This window comes from Chelonoidis abingdonii, chromosome 8 (assembly GCF_003597395.2).
Source record: "Chelonoidis abingdonii isolate Lonesome George chromosome 8, CheloAbing_2.0, whole genome shotgun sequence".
NCBI lineage: Eukaryota > Metazoa > Chordata > Testudines > Testudinidae > Chelonoidis > Chelonoidis abingdonii.
In genome coordinates, this window is record NC_133776.1 from 42,125,311 (window position 1) to 42,144,043 (window position 18,733).

The 18,733-nt window shown below is 41.1% G+C and overlaps 1 protein-coding gene across 1 annotated transcript in view; it reads right to left on the minus strand.

Annotated features, from left to right (window-relative positions):
- CLSTN2 (calsyntenin 2) overlaps window positions 1-18,733 on the minus strand; it is a 693,642-nt gene that overhangs the window by 319,067 nt on the left and 355,842 nt on the right. The window lies entirely within an intron of this gene.

Consider the following 18,733-nt stretch of genomic DNA (forward strand, 5'->3'; position numbering starts at 1 on the left):
GACCGTCCGCAGGCACGGCTGTCCACATCTCTCAGTGGCTGCGGTTCACCATTTCAAGCCAATGGGAGCTGCAGGAAGCGGCATGGGCCACAGGTTGCCCAACACTGTTTTAGACCATCCATGACAGGTGTTTGTCTAACCTCATGGACTCACAGGTCAGAAGGGACCAATATGATCATCTAGTCTGACCTCCTGCACAAAGCAGGCCACAAAACCCTACCCATTCACTTCTATAACAACCCCTAACCTATGTCCGAGTTACTGAAGTCTTCAAATTGAGGTTTGAAGACCTCAGGCTGCAGAGATTCCACCAGCAAGCGACCCATGCCCCACGCTGCAGAGGAAGGCGAAAAACCTCCAGGGCCTCTGCCAATCTGCCCTGGAGGAAAATTCCCTCTCGACCCCAAATATGGCGATCAGCTAAACCCTGAGCATGTGGGCAAGACTCACCAGCCAGCACTAAGGAAAGAATTCTCTGCAGTAACTCAGATCCCATCCCATCCAACATCCCATCACAGACCATTGAGCAGACTTATCTGCTGATAATCCAAGATCAATTGCCCAAATTAAACTATCCTATCATATCATCCCTTCCATAAACCTCCAAGTGTCTGAGATTCCACAGCCTCCCCACATAATCTGTTACCATGCTTAACATCCTTTACAGTTAGAAAAATTTCCCTTATGTCCAATTAAATCTCTCTTGCTGCAATTTAAGCCCATTACTTCTTGTCCTGTCCTCAGTGGAAACATGAACAATTTTTCTCCCTCCTCCTTATAACAACCTTTTATGTACTTGAAAACTCTTATGTCCCTTCTCAGTTTTTTTTTGTTTGTTTGTTTGTTCTTTTCCTCTCCCCTCTGGACTTTCGTCAAACTGTCCAAAATATGATTCACAGAACTAGACACAGTACTCCAGTTGAAGCCTTATCAGTGTTGAGTAGAGTGGAAGAAGTACTTCAAGTCTTGCTTACAACACACCTGCCAACACATCCCAGAATGATGTTCACTTTTTTTTTTTTTGCAACAGTATTACACTGTTGACTCATTTTGTTTGTGATCCACGTTAACCCTCTGATCCTTTCCTGAAGTTCTCCTTCCTAGGCAGTCATTTCCCATTTTGTCCTTGAGCAACTGATTGTTCCTTCCTAAATGTAGTATTTTGCATTTGTCCTTATTGAATTTCATCCTGTTTATTTCAGAGTGAGACGGGGCATGACCTGGAAGGCATCTATAGATAGGGATTTGCAGATAAGACCTGACCAGACCTATAGATCTTGGCCTGACATGTTTAGCAGCTTTGTCATTGGTTTATTCCCATCTCTGTTACCCCTACTACAGAAAATACTGGTAGACAGGCTACGTAAACTGCTCCATGGAAGGTACCCCGTCTGGGAGTGTGAAAGATGCTTCCAGACTAGTGCGACCAGGGACAGCTGCCAGGAAGCCTGGTGCTCAGCCTAGTGGGCAGGGCTGGGGGCAGTACAGCCATGCCAGAGGAACTGCCCACATGGGGCACTGGCTTCTGTAAGCAGCAGCCCAACATGCTATGGCTTTCACCACTGAGGTTTCCCGGCAGAGTCCAGCAGTTCCATGGATTTCCACTTTATATCCACGGATATAAATTTTGTATCCATGCAGGGCTCTACCTGTCACCAGAGGGGTCCATACAGAAGGATTATGAGGGGATCCCCTTGTAATTGTGACATGAGGGTTAAAGTAGGTCCTGCATCCCATCCTTACTTGAATTATTATGTTCTGTGTGCATGCACATGCAGGACCAAAGTGCTTAACAAATCTTGTGAACCTATTGACTGTGCCACCTTCCTGTTGAGAAGCCTGCATTGGCTGAATAAGAAGGTTAACATAATATTGTTTCTTCTCCTACCTCAAGTTACCACTACTGCCTTCTTATGCAATTTAACAATCAAGCATTTTAAAGCTTTCAGATACTTCACCAGCACCATATTTTTACAGAATGTCTCAAACCAGCTGTAACCACCAAATGCAACTCCATAATATTTGTTCAATGGGTTGTAGCACCTGCTAATAAGCAGTGAGTCAATCATATTGCAAATCTGTTGCAAATAGGTGATTAAATGACATAGCTTCAAGAGTGATTGTTTCGTGAACACAAAATGAACTAACTTCTCCAGCAACTACTGTCAGTGTGAGTTCTGACAAGACATAAAAACAAAGAATATTAGAGTTACTACATTTTCTAATTTATAGCCCCTCTTGAAGAGATTCTACAGTCTTACAAATATAAACATATATATACAGAGAGGGAGGATGAATACCTGTGAAGTGACCTCAGTATCACAGTTTATAAAACATTTTCTCTATTTCTCTTTCCTTTGAATAACTTCCCTCTTGTGAATATGCCAATTTGATCTGCATAAACACAGTGCTGCGGATCTGTCTGGCTGAGTTTAAAAGAGGAAATATCCAGTTTTCATGCCATTAAAGAAATGTATCTTGATGCCTTTCACAACTTTAATTGAAATGGTATCAATGTTTTCTCTTTTTCCTCTATAATTTTCACTTTGCCATTGTCTTGCATCATTCTATTTTCCACTTGATTTTTTCCCTGCTTAAGTTTCTTTTATCTGTTTTATCTTTCTATAAATCTATAATTTACATTCCTTGATTTCAGTAACAGTAATTTTGTATCTCTCAGTTCTCTTTTGGCAGGTCTAGTATTAGTAGTCACAGGAAAATGGGTACAAACGTAATTACAACACTAGGCAGATGATATAGTATGAAGATTATAGGCTGATAGACCAAGCCAACATTAGAAAAAAATATTAGCTTTGATCAGTGTGTTAAGCTTTTGGTGGACTCCAGCTGTAGCATCAGAACAATTATGAAGGATAATGCCATGACTAAGGCATAGTTTAATGAACCAAAATATTGAAATCCTGTAAAGTAAGTATTTCAAAAAATACCTTGAGGAAACAGAGTTGGGGCAGGTGGTGGGGGAGAGAAGCAACTAATTTTCAGTGTACTGGACTAGTACATTTAAACTTTTAAGATGGGATTTTCAGGAGTGCTCACATTTGCCTAACTCTGCTCCAAGTCACATCAATGATAAAACATCCTTTGACTTCAATAGGAGCAGAATTAATCCTGTGCTGAGAATCTTTTTGAAAGTTATGTCCTTAATATTCAGAGCTGCCAGCTAGGAACCCATCTGGAGAAACGTTCAGGTTTCCATGTACCTGAAGAATCTGCAATACATTCATGAACATATGGCCAAAATCCATCTTTTGTTAACATGGTAAAGGGAAGAGTTGCCCTGCTGTGACTGAAGAAGAGGATGTAGGCCCCTATATTTCATATCCAGTAGAGGCGCAGGTACCAGGTTAAGAGCTAACAGTCTTTGCCCTGGACCAGGACTTGGGTCACACTCACAAACAATAGAAAGATGTTCAGATTTAACTGTGAGTTAATATTGCAGAATGCACAGTCCTTTCTGACCAAACAAGAGCCCATATCCCATGTCTCCTGAAAAAGTAGCCTGTTTCCTTGGTCTTTGAATCTTGGCTATTTGTTTATTATTACTAAACTGTTATCCTCTTCCCCTCTTTTCAACCCAGAAGATCAGAAGCAAAATACAAGTGTCTAGATCCCATTTTTAAATGTGACATAGGCACAGAGGTGAAAGTAAGTCAGTATGGACGATAGTGCATACCGGCAACAGCTGGTACGCCGTGCTGGACTTGACCGGCTTCTCCGGTGGTGATTTAAAGGGTCCAGGGCTCCAGTCACTGGAGGGAGCCCTGGCCCCTTTAAAGCACCACCAGAGCTCTGGAAGTGGGGCTTCGGTGGTGATTTAAAGGGCCCAGGGCTCCCCACAGTGGCTGGCGCCCCGGGCCCTTTAATTCACCACCGGAGCCCTGCCACTGCTACCCTAGCCCTAGCCTAAGCCCTGCCACCCCACAGTGATTTAAAGGGCCCGGAGCTCCAGGGCCTTTAAATCTTGAAAGGCCCCGCCTCTTTCCATTGAGGCCAAGCCTCTTCTGGTTGAGGCCACGCCCACACAGGACTCTGGCATACTGGTAAATCCTGTAAATTACTTTCTCCCCTTCACAGGCGCTTAGATGCCTAAGTCCTGTTGATTTCAATAAAACAGATTCCTAAGCCCCAGGTTTTCAAAGGTATTTAGCCATTGTGGTATTTAGTGCTGCAACACTTAGCTGATTTAGAAGCTTAAATCTCGTTATCAAAAGGGATTTAGTTACGCAGAAGCCTTAATCTCATCAACTGTCAATGGATTTATGCTCCTAAGTGCCTAAAACACTTTTGGAAATGAGATTTAGGCTCCTAAATCAGTTAGGTGGTACAACACTGAGTGCAGAAATGCCTGAATATCCTTAAAAATCTCATCTATGTGCTTAAATCACCTTTAAAAATTTAATCCTATACCTAAATTTTGTAGTTATTTTTTAAAATAAGAATATTGCGATAAATGGAGATGGGAAGTCAGAATGGAGAGGGGAAGCTCATTTGATAGTTCATCTGATATTCCATGATTCTAAACAAACAACATGACATAACAAAATTGAAAAATATATACCTAAAACTAGATGTTATACAATTTATTTCTGAAATTTTAAAATGCCTCTATTGAACAAAGAAATTGATACACTTCATTGCTCATTAGTTCATACCTGATATCCTTTTTTGCAGCAATAATTCTTATTGCTGATATCCCGTCACCAATCTGATTAACATCACATCATTAATTCAATGGGTAAGGCAGTGGTCATCCGTCTGCTTGCTTTTATTATTCTCAGTTTTTGAATTTAAACAGAGTTAAATAGTAATTATATTAATTTAATAATCTCATAAAACAGAATGTAATTTTTTTCAAGTTAATTAAACTCTACTAAACTCATCTGCTGCCACATCAGCAAGGCTTTCCGAGTTCATATAGCAGCTGACACCGAGTTCCTTGTAAACAATGGTTGTTCATAATCAGACTGCATTAAGCTATCCCTCCCACTGAATTAGGAAGCCTGAAATCACTTTAATGACAAAGGTTAAAGTTTGAGCACAATTATTACACTAGCTTTTCCCATCAGTGATCCCTCTAGTCTAGTTTGTGTCTCAGTTCCCATTTCCTGTTTGTTTAATCACAGTGCAGTGTGGTGCTTAAATGAGATGTGCACTATGAAGATGTACAGTTTAGAAACAAATGAAGACAGAAGCATTAAAAAATTCATATAAAGGCAGTTGTCTTTAAAAAAGATTACTGCACAGGAAATTAGCTCTTAATAGCCTCATCACAATCTGGAAGCTTAGTGACAAGGCAAATTATGGAAATGGGGGATATAAAACCAGAATGGATATCGTAGTCTGAGGAATAAAATAAAGAGTACAATTTGTATAATGTATTAGTGATTCATTCCATTCGAAGAAAGGAGAGTGGCTGAACTAAAGCTGAGGGACTGATATGTAATGTTAAAATAATTTAAGATAAGGTATTTTAAACAGAGTTCAAATGTTATTCTAATCAAATGAATGGTGTGGTTCAGTAATAACCACATGCCCAAAAGGAAACATTTATATTAAAGTATGTATTGGCTACAGAGGGCTGGCAGGATATCAATAAAATCTTGGAGCAACCAATATGCAAGAGACTGTTCCAATAACGGTCTCTGGGTTGGTTGTATAACTCAGGCTAAATGTATTTTCTTCAGCCGTAATGTCTTGCCAGGACAGAACATCATTATGCCTTAGGCTCCACTCCTGTCATCATTATTTATTTGTTAACCATCAGCAATAAGGACACAAATAATAAGACAATCCCTGTTTTCAGGAGCTTACGGTCTAAAAGACAAACTCAAAGCCTCACCTCATGGTATGAAAAGCTATTAACCACAATTACCTCAACTATTAACCACCAAGGGGCTCTTCATTCAAGCTTTTTCTTAAGTGTTGTGAATCTTCCAGCTTTTAATACCTTGGAAGCACCTATCAGGAGGCTAGTGGTCATCAGAATCTCATTATTCAACCAGTCAGACTCCTGATTGCTATTATCCAACAATTTACTAAATCAGATACAAACAGAGGGTACGTCTACACTACGGGATTATTCCGATCTTACATAAATCAGTTTTGTAAAACAGATTGTATAAAGTCGAGTGCACATTAATTCGGCGGTGTGCGTCCATGGTCCGAGGCTAGCGTCGATTTCTGGAGCGTTGCACTGTGGGTAGCTATCCCATAGTTCCGCAGTCTCCCCTGCCCCTTGGAATTCTGGGTTGAGAGCCCAGTGCCTGATGGGGCAAAAATCATTGTTGCGGGTGGTTCTGGATACAGCCTCACCCCTCCCTCCCTGAAAGCAGCAGACAACCGTTTTGCGCCCTTTTTTTCCTGGGTGAACTGTGCAGACTCCATAGCATGGCAAGCATGGACCCTGCTCAGATCAATACTACAATTGTGGACGTTGTAAACACCTCGCGCATTCTCATGCAGTCTATGCTGAACCGGGACCTGCAAAGCCAGGTGAGGAGGAGGAGGCGGCTACAGCAGCGCGGCGACGAGAGTGATGAGGACATGGACACAGAATTCTCTCAAACCGCAGGCCCCTGCGCTTTGGAGATCCTGCGGTAAGTGGGCAGGTTTAGCCATGGAACGCCGATTTTGGGCTCGGGAAACAAGCACAGACGGTGGGACTGCATAGTTTTGCAGTGTGGGACGATTCGCAGCGGCTGCGAAATTTTCACATGTGTAAGGCCACTTTCATGGAACTTTGTGACTTGCTTTCCCTGCCCAAAAACGCCATAATACCAAGATAGAAGCAGCCTCACAGTAGAAGCGAGTGGCAATAGCCCTCTGGAAGCTTGCAATGCCAGACAGCTACCATCAGTCGGGATCAATTTGGAATGGGAAAATCTACTGTGGGTGCTGTATGCAAGTAGCCAAAGCAATCATTAAGCTGCTACTATGAAGGGTTGACTCTGGGAACTGTAGGTCATAGTGGATGGCTTTGCTGCAATGGGATTCCCTAACTTGGGGGGGGGGGGCGATTGGAACCATATCCCTATTGGCACCTGGAGCACCAGGGCACCCAGTACGTAAACCACAAGGGTACTTTTCAATGGTGCTGCAAGCACTGGTGGATCACAAGGGACGTTCACAACATCCAAGTGGATGGCCGGAAGGGTCATGACGCACGCGTCTTCAGAACACTACTCTGTTTAAATGGCTGCAGCAAGGGAATTACTTCCCAACAGAAATAACAGTTGGGGATGTTGAAATGCCTGTAGTTATGCGGGGGACCCAGCCTACCCTTGACCGAGTCATGAAGCCATACACAGGCACCTGGACAGTGTCAGAAGCTGTTCAACTACAGGCTGAGCAGTGCAGGATGGTGGTAGAATGTGCATTTGGCCGTTTAAAGGCACGCTGGCGAACATTACTGACTCGCTCAGACCTCAGCCAAACCCAATGTCTCCTTTGTTATTGCTGCTTGCTGTGTGCTCCACAATTCTGTGAAGATAAGGGGGAGACCATTATGGGGATGGAGGCTGAGGCAAATCACTGGCTGCTGATTACGCGCAGTCAGACACCAGGGCGATTAAAAGAGACACCAGAAGTGGTGCGCATCAAGAAGCTTTGAAAACGAGTTTCATTCACAGGGCCAGTGACGGGGTAACTGTTGTGTTTGTTCCCCTTGATGAACCCCTCCCTTGATTGACTCATCCTCTGTAAGCAACCACGCCTCCCTTCGATTACGCTTGTTAAGGAAATAAAGTCACTATCGTTTAAAAGTCATGTATTCTTTATTAAAAGTCATTATAAAGAGGGAGAGAAATGACAAGGTAGCCCGGTGTGGTTGGGAGGAGTATAGGAGGGAAGGAAAAGGCTACTAAAAACATTTCAATGTAATGCAGCCTTTTGGTTGGCTGTCCACGGGGTGGAGTGGCGGTGCACCAAAGCCTTCCCCCACACGTTCTACACATCTGGGTGAGGAAGATATGGAACATGGTGAGTGGTGAGGTGGTTACACAGGGCTGTACCGGCACACTGTGACTCCGCTGCTCTTCCTGAAGCTCCACCAGACGTTGGAGGATATCAGTATTGATCACGCAGCAGACTCAGCGTTGCACTCCATCACCGCTGATCTTCCTGCCTACACCTCTGATCTTCCTGCCGCCACCTCTCATCTGAGCATCCTCCTACTTCATGTTGGTCTTCTATCCTCACGTCACTGGCATTTCCTTAACTTGATACCACTGCCTTCCACTCACTCAGATGAGCTCTTCATTGCGGGTCACTTCCATGATTTCGAGAACATTCGTCTCGCGTCTTCTTTTTCCTCTGCCTTACTGAGATAGCTCTCGGGAGGAGTAGGGAACTTGAAGAATTGCAGCTGCATGAGGGAGGGAAAAAAGGAGAGAAGTATTTAAAGATACATTTTGCAGAACAATGCTTATACTCTTTCACAGTGAACAACACTATTCACTTTACATAGCACATGTGATTTCACTACAAGGTCGGATTTTGCACTCTTAATATGAGACTTGCAGCTCTGGTGTGTACAGATCTCACAGACGCAGGCCCGGCATCACAGAATTCAGCTTGCATGCGGCGATGGTAAGCCACTGTCTTTCGGCTTCTGCAGCCTTCATATACACACAGTGCCCTTCCCAAAATACCAAGCAAATCCTGTTCAGTGATGCTTCTTTCCTGTTAAACATGAGCAGCAGAAGCCACCCACCCTCCAATACTGTGGGATGATCGCTGTACCCCTCCTCGCACCCCATGGCGGTATCATGGAAGATCACTGCTTATCACCCCCTCCCCCCCACATCACGTGGCTGGTAGCAGGGAAGATCCTGATAGACAAATGCGAAAAAGCTCAGCGCTATTCCCTCCCCGTTTGGCTACGTGCAAGGTAAGGATTTCTTTTAAGCAACAGGCAAACAGCCCAGAAAATGGCTCCTCTGTCCCCTACTTAAATTCCTGAATTTCACCAGGTTATCAATGAACGATATCACTCTCCTGAGGATAAACACAGCAAGATAAAGAAGGGATGTTTCTTGAATGCCAGCAATCACCAGGACCATACGCAGCTATGCTTTGTCAGCAATGATTACCCGTTACTTGCTACATGCATGGCGTGGTAAAGTGTCCTACATGGTGGACGGAAGAAGGCTGCCTTGACCAGAAACCTTCTGCAAAGGCTTTGGAGTAACCTCCAGGAGTGCTTCATGGAGAATGTCCCTGGAGGATTCTGCTCCACCCCAGAACATGTTACAAACTTTCCAATAACTGTACTGGCCGCGAATGCATCCCAATCCTCAGGGCAAATCAATCAATTAAAAAACGTTTGCTTTTAAACCATGTTTATATTAACAAAGGTAACTCACCAGAGGTCGCTTCCATGGCATCACTGTCTGGGCTAGTGGCTGGAGGGCTGGAGGGTAATTTGGTCTGGAGGAGAAAAAGCTCCTGCTGGTGGGGCTAATTGAGTGCTCTGTGCTCTCTGCAAGATCGCCTCCTCTTTCCCTCCTCATCTTCCCATCCACAGATCCTCAGGCTGGCTGAGATTCCCAACCCCACACTCAGGTATCCAATGACAGGGGTGGGGGTAGCTGGTGGTCGTTGTGCACCCCTCTTAGATGCATGAGCTCAGCTTAGAAGCGGCATGTTTTCGAGTCTGCCCGGACCTTCCGTTTGCTTCTTTTGTTTTCTGATAGGCTTGGTTGAGCATCCCTAACGTTTCACTGTGCACTGCACTGAGTCCGTGTGGCTTTCTCATCATAGCCTTGGAAATTTTTTCAAATATTTTTTCATTTCGTCTTTTGGAACGGAGTTCTGTTAGCACAGAATCCTCTCCCCACATAGCGATCAGATCCAGTACCTCCCGTGTGGTCCATGCTGGACCTCTTTTTCGATTCTCAGGAAACTGCATTGTTACCTGTGCTGATGAGCTCTACGTGGTCACCTGTGCTGATCAGAGCTCCATGCTGGCCAAACAGGAAATGAAATTCAAAAGTTTGCGAGGCTTTTCCTGTCTACCTGGCCAGTGAATCAGAGCTGAGATTGCTGTTTAGAGTGGTCACAATGGTGCACTGTGGGATACCACCCGGAGGCCAATACTCTCGATTTGCGGACACACTAACCCTAATCCGATATGGTAATATCGATTTTAGCGCTACTCCTCTCGTCGGGGAGGAGTACAGAAACTGGTTTAAAGAGCCCTTTATATCCATATAAAGGACCTTGTTGTGTGGATGGGTCAGCATTAAATCGGTTTAACGCTGCTAAAATCGGTTTAAACGTGTAGTGTAGACCAGGCCTTAGTGAACCACTATCACATAAGTGCAAGCTTTGTGGGAAACATACCCACACCATTTATGATACACTAAAGAAATGGATTCCCTTTTCCCTTAAATAGGCAGTGGCTTCCAAGTCAGATGTTTCTAATGTTTTATAATCTGTGAGCAATTGGGCCAGCTGGCAGATACCAGCAGTTTGATCATGCCGTAACAGCAAGGAAAATTTAATCAACTCTCCAACTTATATCACTTAATAGCAGGAAGGGAAGAGCTAAAAATCTGACATTGGTTGCTATAAGTATGTAAAGAATAGGAGTTCATAAGATCACTAATAGTGATAGAACACTGGATTACTTAACAGTTAATTCATAGGAAATTCAGTCAGATAGTTGCAATGAACAGGAAATTTTAATTGTGAACAGAATAAGTCTGTGCAACAAAAGGGCCAGACTGTGTCTTCCATAACAAAGAATGGTGCAGAGCAACAGCACCCCTAAGAGAGTATCAGAAAGGATGCTGCCTTAGAGAATGTTTTCCAGAGCTTCCTCGTTGCATTGCAATCAATCCTGTTTTTTAAATGCAAGCAAATGTTTTACCATGCTGGAGTGGTGCTTTGTACCTTACAATTGCACAGTGCAGTGTTGAGCCTAGCTATCATGCCCTGACCATCCGGTGCATCCCCAGATCTCCCCCCAACCACCACCCAACTCTCACGCACTTCTCCTCCCCAATCCAAGATCTACCTAGATGAAATACCCACAATAAACATAAGCCATGATGGTAGTCTAGGAAGCTGTTCACTATGGCTAATCAAATGCAATCATACGACAGCTACTTTGAGAGTCAAAGAACAGGTGAAGACAAACACCAGTTAAAGTGAGTGATCAGAAAACATCTCAAAAAAAGTCCTGTATCATAAAAACCTGGGTGGATGATTCAACGGGCCGAGTGCTAGTACATCTTGTCCTCCACATCTCACCACACACCTAGACTGAGAGAAGACAAGGATAGAGAGGAAACAGCTATCCTATTTCAGTCCAGCCTCAAACAACAGAGACCACTCTGAGGCAAAATCTTCCAGGTCATCCAATTTCTCTGTAAATCCTCAGAGAATCACTGCAGGTGCATCTTACTAAACTATAGTATTCCTCAAAGTAAAGGTTTCCTAAAGGAACTGAGATGTTGATTACCTTAAGGCATTTTTTCCTGGAAGAAGATGTTGACATCCATGTTGACAACACATCTGATGCAATGATTCAAAGCTTCCTCTCCATGCTTTCCACCCTTATTGTCTGAAATAATAATTTCCAGACCTTCAGACTGGACATGAATTTAGGGATCACAAACACTCTCCAGTGCTGGACTAACTACAATCCCAAAATCAGAATCATCCCAGTCTCCAAGACAGAAGCAGAAAACATACTGGTCCACTCCTGGAAGAAAATGAACCTAGTCAAATTTCAAAAGGTGGTTGCAAGCAATTTCACCGAACCACAAAGGCATGGAATAGATCTAATGAGTCAGGATGAGCACTCCAACTCCAACTATTAACACTGACATGAAAATACCCACTTTCTCCTACAGATCTCTATAGTTTGATGAAAACCAGCAAAAGAGATAGCAGAAGGAAGAAAACATGACCATCAATGGTGCAAAAAGGCCTGAAAAAGGCAGGGTCTAGTACAAAGAATCTTTGCGGGAATATGCTCTGGTTGTGCAAGAAGCAGAGGAAAAACCTCTCCTGCATCATAATAGCAGCTCAATCATACCTCATGGAACTATTCCTGACCATAAATTGCCTTAGTAACCTGCAATGCCTCCAGTCAGTTCCAGAACCCAGCACCTTCTACTCTAAAGAAATATCAACTTACTTCTCATAGAAAAGTCACATCCATTCTAAACAGCTTAAGGACCCATAAGAAGGACTAGGTCTGCTAACACAACACCACCATCCATGTTAGATTCCAGATCACTCAGACAACTCAGAAAGACCTAGGAATAGAGATGGTTGAACATTTTCAACCAGCTTTGGTGCAGCTGATGTGCTCAGTAACACCAGGTGCTGAGAGCACATCATGCTGGTACTCTGTTCCCTCACAAGCTTCCTGATGAAAACTGACAAATTCAAGGGTTTTAGTTTTTGTCTTTAAAGATCTTCATGGTACTGGCCTAATATTCCTAAGGGACCAGCTCCCCTTTCATGGTCAAGGTCTCCCAAGACAATTACATTGTACTGACACAATAGACGCATCAACCACAAGAATGTGATTCATGTTTGCAGGACAGAGATCATTATTAGTGAATGACCTGGAACCCTAGAAAAAGATCAGAATGAACCCAAATGGCCTTCACAGAAAAATGAAAAACCTGTTTCTTTGACATAGCCATCTCACATCACCACCTTTAGGAAAAAGTCCTGATGAATGGTGGAGACAGAGATAAAGGGGAGAAAAACAGATCTCGTGTGGATCCTTCAAATTTTGGAAACCATTCTGATACCATGATGATGGACACCATTAAAATATATGTATATATAAATGATTAGATTATTTCATGCACTAGCTTCTCGCAAAGCATGTAAAAGAAAAATTCTAATGTCAAAAAACTGTTTTAAGTACATGAAAAGCAAGCTGGAGAACTTAGCCAGAACTTGAAGTCTTTCTTTCCTGTTACTGAAGATTATACTGTTTAAAACTGAGATTTTAAACTTTCAGGTTGTGAAGAAAATAGATTAATTAGTGACAGGTTTTTTTTTCCTGTTTGAGTTTATGTGTCCATTTGGTTTAACAATTTCTGGCAGTTTGCCCATCAAATCATAAGCTGTTTTGAAGAAAAGGAAAAACAGCTTGTCTCAACAGAGAACAGGCTACAAAAATTAGCAGCTACATAAGAAAATTGTATTATACAGCTATGGGAACTGAAGCTCTGAAATTATTCCAGAGACAAGGAACACCACATCAAGAGCTACATCAAATTATTATGTACATTGGAATTTCAGGAAGTAAATGAAATATATTTTCCCACAGCCCCCATTGTCCTGGAATGGTGAACCGCGGCCAGTGGGAGCTGCAAATGGCCGAACCTTATCATTCCTCCCAACTCTGTAGCAGCTTGTGGAAAAGACTTTGTATACAAAAGTCATTTAGTGTAGTCACATTCACATCCTCTCTGACCTCCATTCTCAGTTGAATTCTTGCACGTTAGTCCTCTCAGAAATTTGAACTAATATATTCTAAATAAATCAAAGTAATCTAAGTCTATACCCAAACATCCTGGCTTCTTTGGTGTCCATTCAGAAACACAGAAAAGTCATTTAGCCAGAACATACAGTGTTGAGTTTTCAAAAGCACTCACCACTGGTCTATGTTCCCACTGGAGTCAATGGTAGGCAGGCTTTTCAAAAGCATTCATTGCTGGTCTTACTCTGCTTTCATTAAAGTCAATGGTAAAACTCCCAGTGACTTCACTGGGAACAGATTGACTTCAATGAGCACCCTTAAAGAGATATTTCTATAGTGTTTCTGTAACCCACACTGCTCCAGGGTGTGGTGTGCTGCCCCAGCTAGTGGCACTGAGACCACTTAGAGAGAGATTAAATGAGTCTGCTCTACAGCCTTAGCTAAGAGCTGGTTTTTAGCTCAAGCAGGAAAGGCTCATGCATTAAGCTCCGGAGGTCCCAGGTTCGATCCTGCCCATCAACAACTGGGGTGTGCGGGGGCTCAGCCTGGATTCAGCTGGGAAGACTGTGAAGCACAGGACATGCTTCCTCAGCTAGAGGGAGTATATAACCCACACACCTCCTGGGTGTGGTGTTTTGTCCCATCTAGTGGGGGAGAGAGAGAGAGAGAGAGAGAGCGAGCGCGCATTGGTTTTTAGCTCATCTGGTAGAGACTCATTAACTAAGCTCCAGAGGCCCCAGGCTGTTTCGATCCTGCCTGCTGATGACCACGGTCTGTTGATGTTACATTTCTACAGTAATGTTTCCCCAGAAGAGCCAAGGTGTGTGAGATAACTTCTACTGGACCAACTTCTGTTGGTGAGAGAGACAAGCTTCTGAGCCACACAGAGCTCTTCTTTAGGTCTGGAAAACGATACTCTGAGCATACTCTGAAAAATGGAACAAATTGCTTAGCAAAAGTAGTTTAAAAAATATATTCCACTTTGCATTTAGCTGTGACACTCTGAGTACTTTTCCCAGACCTGCAGAAGAGCTCTGTGTGGCTTCGAAGCTTGTCTCTCTCACCAACAGAAATTTGTCTAATAAAATATAATTACCTCACCCATCTTGTGTGTGTCCAGTATTCTGGAACCAAAATGGCTATAACTACATTGCATCTCCAGAAAGCAGCAGCTGTCCCAACATCACTAGTGGCTCACACTCTTTCTACAGATTCATGAAATCCTACCATTATATCACACACAACAGAACCACAATAGTTTTATTGTTAGGTGGCACTCTTCACCAGTGCACAAAAATGAAAAATTCACCCTTAAAATTAGACATTTAAAAGACTGTTTTCTTCCAGGCAGATGCAGACACACATTTAAACATGGAATATCTTCATTAAATGTTCCAGGCGTGATTGTTTCTGTTTTTAGTTTTGTTGTTATAGTCAGCATGGCTCTGTAACCCAATTAGACATAGCATGTAAGTATTTATGCAGGAGTAAAAAACACTGATGTCTCTGACTGAACCAAATGATCAAAAAATATCTTCAAGAACCTTTACTGATAATATTCAGATTACACAGCTGAATAAATAAGGATTGCATAAATAATTTACATATATAAGCTGAAAAGCAATGGATCTCCAAAAAGTAGAAAGGGGAGTATGATCTATTTATCCAGGTTATGTTGCTTTGTCCATTACAGAGATATTCTTTCTACTGGTGACACAGATGTTGGACCAGATATCAGCTGGTATAAAATACTAACAAACTAACTGATGATCTTGCCCCTTTACCTTGTAGCATTATCAGGACTGATAATGCAAAAAGAATACTCCATCTTCTGCCATAAAACTGCACACACAATGTGCAATCATAGTATGTAGTTAAATAGGCTAAACTTAAATTATTTGGTCATTTTGCTGGGTGAACAAATAAATTGCCTTACTTTAACAAAGCTAATGAATCTCCATTATCTGTCTAGATAGCAAAACTTACAAATATTTATTCATTGATATAATCTGAAATTTCTAATTTCCAAATGAATTCATAACATTTGCAGTCTCTGCTTGCTACTTGATACATTTATCAATTTTGTGTTTATTGAATTATACACCTAAATCGCTTATTACGTTGTAATCAGATAAAGCTTTTAGGATATTCACAGGAAGAAACCTAAAATCTTCTAGGTCACAATCGGAAGAAAAATAAACTAATATACTAATCCTGCATCAGGATCTGCTAGTACAAACCTAATACCTTTATTTGGGGTCCTACTGACTTCAATGACACTAGGATCCTTATGTTGGGTTGAGGCCTACATTTTAAGAGATCTGTGGTTGTGACATGAGGTTGCCTCAATGCCATTCAAATTATATTGTGAAAAGTAAGAGGAAAAAGAGTCACAATAGGACAGCAATTTTCACAATTTCAATCTCCCGCTGCTAGATATCATCTTCGGTATATTTGCCTAATTTATATAAGGCCCACATTTTCAAATCTGTGCACCTAAAATTAGGCCCCTAGATCCCTATCTAGAAAGATGAGGTCCTGATTCTTTGTCCACTCTTAATAATTAGAACACACTCAAAGGTCAAGCAGCAAAGATTAATTTTATACTTGGGTGCTTATTTTTTCCCATTCTGCAAAATAAGCTAAGAGGAAAATCACCTTTTAAAAACAAATATTTCAAAAGCAGTTTAGAAAATGCAAACAGACAAATTTCCCCGAGGGAGAAAACTATATTATTAAACTTATTTTAACTATGATTTCAAACACCTTTTACTGAGTGATTTTTAAAACATAGCGGTTAAAATCCTCATATGTGCTTGTTTTAAAATTGGTTTCTAATCACTTATAACTCGTTATTATATAGTCCTAAATAGCTAAAATTGATATAACGTGCCTTTTGAAGATTATAATGCTTTATCTGCAATTATATGACAAATGAAATGTCAAATAATTCAACGGCCTTTAGTATATTTTACTATATCAGGAACCCAGGTATTTACATGAGGTAGGGTATAATAGCTCGATAAGCCAGATTTAACCTTTTTTATACTTTATCTTCCTTGGAAAAGTTAATGGGTGAAGGTCAAAAGTGTGACCATTTGATTATACAAGCCAAATGACATTTAATACTTTTAAAGACCCTTTGAAAGGTAGCAAATTGATTTTTGCCAGAGATCTTCTAACAGTGGGTATGGCTGGGTGCAACTAAAGTTCAAGCAATCAAGAAGACCTAATACTGGAAGAATTATGGGCTTATATGAGATAGAAAATAGAGGTTAGGTAATTTATCATCTTGAAATTGGATTTGATTGCTCAGTCATATATACAGGTTGGATAATATTGGTATGACAGATATCAGCCGCAATATCTTCATGATCCGCTTCTAAAGCGGATTTCAACAGACTGATATAAAACATTGGACTGCTTTTTTTTTTCATTTGAAAGGCATTGTATACATGGCACAGGATACAGGACCTAGATTTTTTTCACTTAATGAAAGTATGTAATGAAATGAAGGTTGGTAGAATCAAGGAACATACTGTGGTTGGCTGCATTTAAATGGCAAGTATATAAAAAAAAGAAAAACTAATTAACCTTGAATTACTTTGTGCAAGGTAGTGAAATCATATTTGATTTTCAGATGCATCCTGGTACTTTGGGGACATAGTTATGAAGAGATGCAATATCATAAGGGAGACTTCGCTGATCCTAGTGAGCATTTTTAGATACGAGCAGTCCTGTTGAAATCAAAGAGAGGAGTACTCATCCATGTAAGTATTCCATAATCTAGAGCAATAATCACTAAAGTTTTTGACAGCATTTCCCCAAACACATCAATTCAGGAAAGAAGGAAAAGTTTGGGAGAAGAGAACAGATAGTTCAATACAGAGTTGAAAATGTAATTGGTAAAATTTTGTACTGACTCACGAACTTCAGTGCGTTTTCTCAGAGTAATGGCTCCAATTTCTGTTTTCAGTTAAATCTGCATAACTCAGGAGTAATTCCACTGGTTTCAGTGGCATTAGTCCAGATTTAATTCCACTAAATTATTCCTAATTTATAAAGCTGTTACTGAGAACAGAATTTAGCATGGAGAGTTAACATGCGGTCATTGCAGAGTTTGGGCCAATGGTTTAATTTTCCGATTACAAGTATATAACATTTATACTGAGGATAAGTCATTTTGCATTTATGCAATGTCATGGGTAGTCTTAGTTTAAGGCTACTGAATTGGACCTTAATTCACATCGAGAAATATTTACTCTCGTGACTAGCAATGAGACTGTTCATAATTTTTATTCACACTACTTAATGCAAATAAGAATTGCAGAACTGGTCTTTAATATTTGTCTTTTTGTTCTAATAAGGCCATACATATTTTGAACAAATAAGTAACTGAGCTTGATTATTTAATGAAAATCTTTCTGAGAGTTTTCACTAGCTAACAGGACCAGGTGAAGAACTAAGGCCCTAAAGAGTGTTCTCTTTCATGAGAATGGATGGATTTATTCTTATATACATTTGTTTGAAGTGCTTTGCATACTCAACAAATAATGCCAAAAAGATGAACCAATTAGGTCATTAATATTACAGCATCAAGTTTATAATAAAAATGAATATACGCATTTAAGCACTAACACATTGTACAAATGTTTTCCGGAACAAATGAACTATGGAATTCCAACATTGGACATGCTTTACTGCACCATGGTTATGTACGTATTTGGAATTGAATTAATGGTGTAGGCCTGAAAAGGCCAAGGCAAAACCATTCACAGGTACAATGTTTGTTGTCTGAATGTTACTTTACTTTTTAAAAATAATACCTGCATTGTCTTTTCTGCAGCATGTTATGTGGCCACTAAGCCAGAGTTATTGGAATCCTCTACAGATCAAATAGTGTAGAGGATTTACAGTGGGGGTGGGAGGGGGAGAAGAATAAAGAGAATAACATTTAATTAGGAAATGAAGGAACTTTTTGTTCTTAGTTTTTCTTCCCTCCCTCCCTCCAGTAAATAGATACAATTGAGAGAGAGAGAGAGGGGTTGTACTTTCAGCTATTAAGAGCAAAAGAAATGTTGAAACAAAACTCCAAATTTCAAAACCTACTGCCTTGACTTATGCCTTTCATTGTTTTTACATCTCAACTTATTTTTGGCAACATCAAATAGCTTAAAGGCATTCAAATTATATTTTTAATTTAAAGGAACAATTTTTAATCATCCTGAAATGTGATTAGCATTTTTGAGCCTGCTTATT